Genomic DNA, 7679 nt, shown 5'->3' with positions numbered 1-7679 from the left:
GATCTTTCCAGTTTTTGAATGGATGCTTGTATTGCGATGTATTTCCCCCTCAGGACTGCTTTTGCTGCATCCCAAAGATTTTGAACAGTTGTATCTTCATTCTCATTAGTTTCCATGAATCTTTTTAATTCTTCCTTAATTTCCTGGTTGACCTTTTCATCTTTTAGCAGGATGGTCCTTAACCTCCACGTGTTTGTGGTCCTTCCATACTTCTTGTTGTGATTAAGTTCTAATTTCACGGCATTATGGTCTGAGAATATACAGGGGACTATCCCGATCTTTTGGTATCGGTTCAGACCCGATTTGTGACCCAGTATGTGGTCTATTCTGGAGAAAGTTCCATGTGCACTTGAGAAGAATGTGTATTCAGTTGAGTTTGGATGTAAAGTTCTGTAGATATCTGTGAAATCCATCTGGTCCAGTGTATCATTTAAAGCTCTCGTTTCTTTGGAGATGTTGTGCTTAGAAGACCTATCCAGGGTAGAAAGAGCTAGATTGAAGTCGCCAAGTATAAGTGTATTATTATCAAGGTATTTCTTGAGTTTGGTTATTAATTGGTTTAAATATTTGGCAGCTCCCACATTCGGGGCATATATATTGAGGATTGTTAAGTCCTCTTGTTGGATAGATCCTTTGAGTATGAGATAGTGTCCCTCTTCATCTCTCACTATAGTCTTTGGGGTAAATTTTAATTTATCTGATATAAGGATGGCAACCCCTGCTTTCTTTTGAGGACCATTTGAATGGTAAATGGTTCTCCAACCTTTTATTTTCAGGTTGTAGGTGTCCTTCTGTCTAAAATGAGTCTCTTGTAGACAGCAAATAGATGGGTCCTGCTTTTTTATCCAGTCTGAAACCCTGCGCCTTTTGATGGGGTCATTAAGCCCATTCACGTTCAGAGTTACTATTGATAGATATGAGTTTAGTGTCATCATATCTATTCAGTCCTTGTTTTTGTGGATTGTTCCACTGAACTTCTTCTTAAAGGGGAATTTTAAGAGTCCCCCTTAAAATTTCTTGCAGAGCTGGTTTGGAGGTTACATATTCTTTCAGTTCCTGCCTGTCTTGGAAGCTCTTTATCTCTCCTTCCATTTTGAATGAGAGCCTTGCTGGGTAAAGTATTCTTGGTTGCATGTTCTTTTCATTTAGGACCCTGAATATATCCTGCCAGCCCTTCTGGCCTGCCAGGTCTCTGTGGAGAGGTCTGCTGTTACCCTAATATTCCTCCCCATAAAAGTCAGGGACTTTTTTTCTCTTGCTGCTTTAAGGATCTTCTCCTTATCTTTGGAATTTGCAAGCTTCACTATTAAATGTCGAGGTGTTGAACGGTTTTTGTTGATTTTAGGGGGGGGATCTCTCTATTTCCTGGATCTGAATGCCTGTTTCCCTTCCCAGATTAGGAAAGTTTTCAGCTAGGATTTGTTCAAATACATATTCTGGCCCTGTGTCCCTTTCGGCGCCCTCAGGAACCCCAATTAAACGTAGGTTTTTTTTTCCTCAGGCTGTCATTTTTTTCCCTTAATCTATCCTCATGATCTTTTAATTGCTTGTCTCTTTTTTTCCTCAGTTTCCTCTTTGCCATCAACTTGTCTTCTATGTCACTCACTCGTTCTTCCACCTCGTTAACCCTCGTCGTTAGGACTTCTAGCTTGGATTGCATCTCATTTAATTGATTTTTAATTTCTGCCTGATTGGATCTAAATTCTGCAGTCATGAAGTCTCTTGAGTCCTTTATGGTTTTTTCTAGAGCCACCAGTAGCTGTAAAATAGTGCTTCTGAATTGGCTTTCTGACATTGAATTGTAATCCATATTTTGTAACTCTGTGGGAGAGTGGGCTGTTTCTGATTCTTTTTTTTTGAGGTGAGGTTTTCCTTCTAGTCATTTTGCTCAGTGCAGAGTGGCCAAAAACAAGTTGTATTGGGAAAAGGAGAAAAAGAGATAGAAGGAAAGAAAAGAGAAAAAGAAAAAAGAGAAAGAAGGAAAAAAAGGGGGAAAAAGAGAAGAAAAAGAAAGAAAAAGAAAGAAAGGAGAAAAAAGAAAAAAATAAGGGGGGGTGGGGGAAGCAATCAGAAATCAAGAAGAAAGAAAGAAAAAAAAGCACAAAACAAAAACAAAACAAAACAAAAACAAAAACAAAAAAACAAAAAAAACACAGGGGAGTATCTTCCGATTCTGTATACTCTAAGTCCCTTGACTTCCCTTGGAACTGGTCCGTGTCGCTGGTCTTCTGGGGGAGGGGCCTGCTGTGCTGATTCTCAGGTGTTAGCACTTGGGGGAGCTGCTCTGCCCCTGCCTGGTGCAGGGCTCAGTGGGGGTTGTTCACCCCGTGAGGCCCCGGGAGGAAGCCACAGTGGCGGGGGCAGCTCTGGGACCCTGGAGTCAGCTCCCGCAGTAGCTCCGGGGCTCTCCGTCTGCAGGGCCTGGGGCTCCCGGGTGGGGCCGCTGATCTGCTCAGTTCCAGGCAGGAGAGTCCTTGCTGTCCTGGGTCCTCCCGGCCTCTGCCTGTCCCGGGGGAGGCCGGGTCCTGGGCTGTGTCCCGGCGCCCTGTTCCCCGGGGCCTGCGCTGTTGGATTCGCGCTCCCGCCCCGCAGCCCCCTCCGCGGAGCCGCCGCCCGAGCCCCTCCGAGCTGCTCCGGGTCCCGCCGAGCGCTGCAGCCCTTAGGGAGCTCGGCGCATCTCCGGGGCGCAGTTCCTCTGTTACTGTCCCAGGGAGCCCGAGGGCGTCCCCGCCTTTCTGGGGATCCTGCTCCAATTCCCCGGGAGGCCTTTCCGCGGGGAAGGTCGGTGCAGCTCCTGCTCCTCCGGGACGGGGCTCTCCTGTCCTGGGGACACTCGCCCCGGCCTCAGCCCGGCTCCTCGCCGGCCCCTCCCCCTTGGAGGCCTTTTGTTCCTGTATTTCCTTTTCCCGTCTTCCTACCTTGATAGAAGCCGAACTCTTCTCACTGTAGCGTTCCAGCTGGTCTCTCTTTAAATCTCAGGCCGAATTCGTAGATTTTCAGGATGATTGGATGGTTTTCTAGGTAATTTGTTGAGGACGGGTGACTTGGGGACCCTGCTCTGCCGCCGTCTTCCGCAGGTTTTTCTGATTGGCTTCTTTCACTTCGCAGTGCTCATATAAGGTTCCTCCATGTCTTTGAAAAAAAAAAAAACATTTTATTTATTTATTCATGAGAGATACACAGAGAGAGGCAGAGAAACAGGCAGAGGGAAAAGCAGGAGCCTTGTGGGGAACCCGATATAGACTCGATCCCAGGATCCCGGGTTCATGACCTGAGCCAAAGGCAGATGCTCAATCGCTGAGCCACCCAGGCATCCCTGCTCCATGTCTTTTGTGGCTTGATAGCTCATGACTTTTCAGTGCTGTTAATATTCTATTGTTTGGATATAACTGTTTATCCATTCACCTATTGAAAGACATCCTGCTTGCTTCCAGGTTTTGGTGATTATGAATAATCCTCTCATGGAAAACTGTCCGTGTTACCTATTGTCAAATGTCTGATAACAATTGTTTCATATATTTTCTTCAGTTTTTCCACCAAGGAAAGTTAAGGCCAGTCCTCATTACTCTATCAGGATTGGAAGCAGAAGCTTTTCACCTTGACTTTTTAAACTATAGCTCTTTTTATTTATTTTTATTGGTTGCTCTGGGTATTACACCAAGCATCTTTCACTGATCACAATCTTCTTAGACTTTTTATTGAACTACTTCAAGAAAGATGTAGAAATTTTGCAGTAGTACAGTTGCATTTCCCCCATCTTTTTTGCGATTTTTTACCATGTATATTACTTTTATATACATTTTTGATATACGATTACATATGATAAAATTCACTCCTTTAAAGTATACAATTCAGTGGTTTTTTTTTTTTAATTGTGCAACCATCACCATGATTAATGTTAGAGCATTTTCATCAGTCCAAAAAGAAACCCCATGACCATTAAGGGTCACTTTCCACCACCACCCGCCCCCCTGGTCCTGGCAACTACTCATCTACTTTTTGTCTCTATGGATTTGCCTATTCTGGACATTTCTTAAAAGTGAAATTATATGATACCTGCATATATTTTAAACCTAACAACACAATGCTATACTTTTTGCTTTAAAAAGTTGAATGGATTTCACACAAGTTAAGAGAAAGAAACATATATAGTTTTTTTATTCATCCACATACTACCATTTTTTATGTTTTTCATTTTCCTGTCGATCTGAGTTACCATATGGTGTCATTTCCTTTTATTCTGAAGAGCTTCCTTTAGCATTTCTTGTAATTCTCCCTTTCCCGTTTAAGATCTTGTGCCAAACAGGGGCCAAGGAAGCTTCTGCCATGTGCCAATTCCATTCCTTGGTAAGTTGAGTTTTTAAAGAAATTTGCCCCTTTAATCTAAATTATTGAATACGTTGGCATTAAATTGTTGATATTATTCTCTTCACATACTTTTAATATTATGGTTCCTGTAGTGATGCCCTTCTTTCAATCCTAATACTGGTAATTTGGATTTTCTCTTAGGATTTGCTAAGGGTTTATCAGTTGTGATCTCTTCGAAGAATAGATTTTTGGTTTTATTAGTTTTCCATATTTATTTTTCTGTGTTTTTCTAATTGCTGTTGTGTCTTTGTCTTTGTCTTTCTGTTTATTTTAGGTTTAATCTGCTCATCATTTTCTATCTTATTTAGGTGTCAATTTATGTCATTGATTTTAACTTTTTCTTATTGTCTCACATAAACATTTAAGGTAATAATTTTCCTTTAATTATGGCTTTAGATGCAGCTCACAAATTTTCATGTCACATTTTCAGTGTCATTCAGTTTAAAATATTTTCTGATTTTCTTTCTCCCATACTTGTTTAATTTCTAAATATTTGGGACTTTCCCAGTTGTCAGCCCCTTCAGGGTCAGTGTCTCTCTCTCTCTCTCTCTCTCTCTCTCTCTCTTAAATCTTTTTAAAAAGATTTTACTTATTTATTTGAGAGACAGAGAGCCTGAGTGTAGCGGGGGAGGGACATGGGCAGGTGTGGGGGGTTGGCAAGAGCACAAGGGCAGGGGTGGCATAAGGAGAGGGACAAGTAGACTCCCTGCTCAGCAGGGAGCTGTCCTGGAGCTTTAGCCCAGAATGCTGGGATCATGACCTGAGTTTAAGGCAGATGCTGAACCCCCACTGAGCCACCCAGGTGCTCCCTTATTCCAGTCTCTTCGGGGCCTGTCAATCTTTCACCTCTGCAATCTGATTGTGGAAGGCTGAATTCTAAGATGGTCCTCAATGGTCCCCCACCTCCTGGTATTCATGCCCTTATGTAATCCTCTCCCCTGAGTGTGGGCTGCACCTAGTTACTTGCTTCTAACCAGTAGATCACAGCAAAAGTTATGGCACATCAGTTCTGTGATTAAGCTACAGCATGTCATGACTTCCGTCTTGCTAGCAGACTTGCTGGCTTTGATGAGCAAGCTGCCATAGTGGAGAGGCCTGTGTGGCAAGGAACTGAGGACAGCCTCAAGCCAACAGCCAACAAGGAAGGAGGCCCTCAGCCCAACAGCCCTTGAGGGACTGAATCCTGCCAACAACCAGGTAAGTGAATTTGGAAATGGATCCCACCTACTTCCACCTTCAGGTGAGACCCGGCTCTGGCTGATTGCAGTCTTATGAAAATACTGAAGGAGAGGGTCCATGCGTGGATTCCTGAGCCACTGAAACTGCAAGGTGGTGAAAGTGTCATCTTAAGCTGCTAAGTTTTGGTGTTTAGCATCAATACATAACTAATATATCAACTCTTGGTCATGAGTGCTTATGCATACTTCTGGTGCCATTCCCCTATGTAGCTCCCTCTTCATAGGTACCCTGCCCTGGAAATTCCAACAGCCTTACCAGCCCAGAACTCTGATCTCTGTATATATTTGGGTATTTTAAGAGAAAAGATTGACTTACAAATGTCTTCATATCCTCCACAGATCTTAATTTAATATTAAATTTCTAAGACTTTTCCTTTAGTATTTATTGATTGGCGTGTTTTCCAACTTGAACTGCCCTGATGCATGGCTTTTTTTTTTTTAAGTTTTAATTTTAATGCCAGTTAATTAACATACAGGGTTATATTAGCTTCAGGTGTACAATACAGTGATTTAACACTTCCAAACCTCATCCAGTGCTCATCATGACAAGTGTCCTTCTTGATCACCAGGAGCACATCTTCATGGGAAGTCAGGAGACCCTGTGCAGGGCTCCCCAGTTTGAAATCCCAAGCCTGCAGCAGGGAGACCTGTGGCTGGAGCTGCGGCAGGGGGCACGGGACCGGTGGCGGCACGGGGCAGCTCCGTGTCGGGGGGGCAGAGGGTTTAGGTACTGCCAAGCTTCACCAACGGAGACGTGAAGCCGGTGGTGTCCAGCATGCCTCTGGTGGACTTCCTGATGCAGCTGGAGAACTATTCGCCTACAATCCCAGATGCAGTGGCTGGTTACTACTTGAACCGTGCTGGCTTTGAGGCCTGGGACCACACATAATTCGGCTCGTCTCCCTAGCTGCTCAAAAATTCATCTCAGATATTGCCAGCGATGCCCTACAGCACTGCAAAATGAAGGGCACAGCTTCTGGCAGCTCCCGAAGCAAGAGCAAGTACACTCTAATCGTGGAGGACTTGACCCCTGCCCTCAGCCAATATAGCATTAATGTGAAGAAGCCGCACTACTTCACCTGAGCCACTGAACCTGAATGTACTTGTCTGTCCCCTTGTCCCCACACCAGCCTGTTTTCATAATAAACTTTATTGTGGGGGGGGGGGGGAAGAAAAGAAAAGAAACCCCAGGTCTTCATGAACCATGAACCTCACACCTCACACACACAGCTCAACTGCACTGAGTCACTCCTTCAGCTTCTAGACCTGGATGGGCTTCCATCCTGCAGCTGTGGAATCTGGCTTCCCCAGTGGCTTCCAGGGGTTTGGATGACTTGGTGTGGCAATGCAGGGGAATTAGCTCACCATGGGGTCAACCTTACCTAATAGGAAATGGTAGATGGGAGTAAACCGGGCAGATACATTTTTTTCTTTCTTCCTTCTTTGGACTTTTATGAAGTCTAGGAAAGTCCCCTTCTAGAGAAGTCCCATAGCCCCAGCAAGTGAACCTGTTGAATAACCTGCAGAGATGTTGAATAACGTCTCTCTGTGACTCATTAAAGGCCTGGCCGGCATAGTAACAAATCACATAGCACTGCTTTATATCTTTCTGTGTCTTACTTCTACTTTTCTTCCCCCTCACCTCCTACTAGGCTCACACTACTCAAAGAAAGCAACCATACTTTAATCCTTGCCTTAGGCTCACCTTTCTAGAGAACCTAGGCTGAGGGAGAGATGACATCATGGCTGATCTTTGCTTTGTGTCCATCTCAATGAACAATTTCTGAGGAGTATACTTCAGTATAACGAATAGAACCATGACTTAACCTTGATAATTCACAGAGCCAATTTCATGTATTACTTTGTGTCCCATTCTGTTGTTTTACACATCCTCCCCATTTCTCAAGCTCTATGCTGATGGCAGTGAATGTTAGTATAGAGCAATGGAGGAAAGAATCAAGTTGAAGGCAACTTGAATGAATATGTTGTTGACATTTTGCTCTTAGCAAACTGGACTATTCATGCCAGTCCTTGGGTTATTTTCCAAAAAATGATTGAAAAGAGAATGTGAGT

The 7679-nt window shown here is 43.8% G+C and overlaps 1 pseudogene; it reads left to right on the top strand.

Moving 5' to 3' along the window:
- Window positions 1-5581: 5581 nt before the first annotated feature.
- On the top strand, window positions 5582-6689 carry LOC121498584 (annotated as a pseudogene).
- Window positions 6690-7679: the final 990 nt, after the last annotated feature.

The sequence above is a fragment of the Vulpes lagopus genome, chromosome 9, assembly GCF_018345385.1.
Source record: "Vulpes lagopus strain Blue_001 chromosome 9, ASM1834538v1, whole genome shotgun sequence".
In the NCBI taxonomy this organism is placed as follows: domain Eukaryota; kingdom Metazoa; phylum Chordata; class Mammalia; order Carnivora; family Canidae; genus Vulpes; species Vulpes lagopus.
Note: the sequence above shows the minus strand (reverse complement) of the source record. Positions and strands in the feature narration are given on the sequence as shown.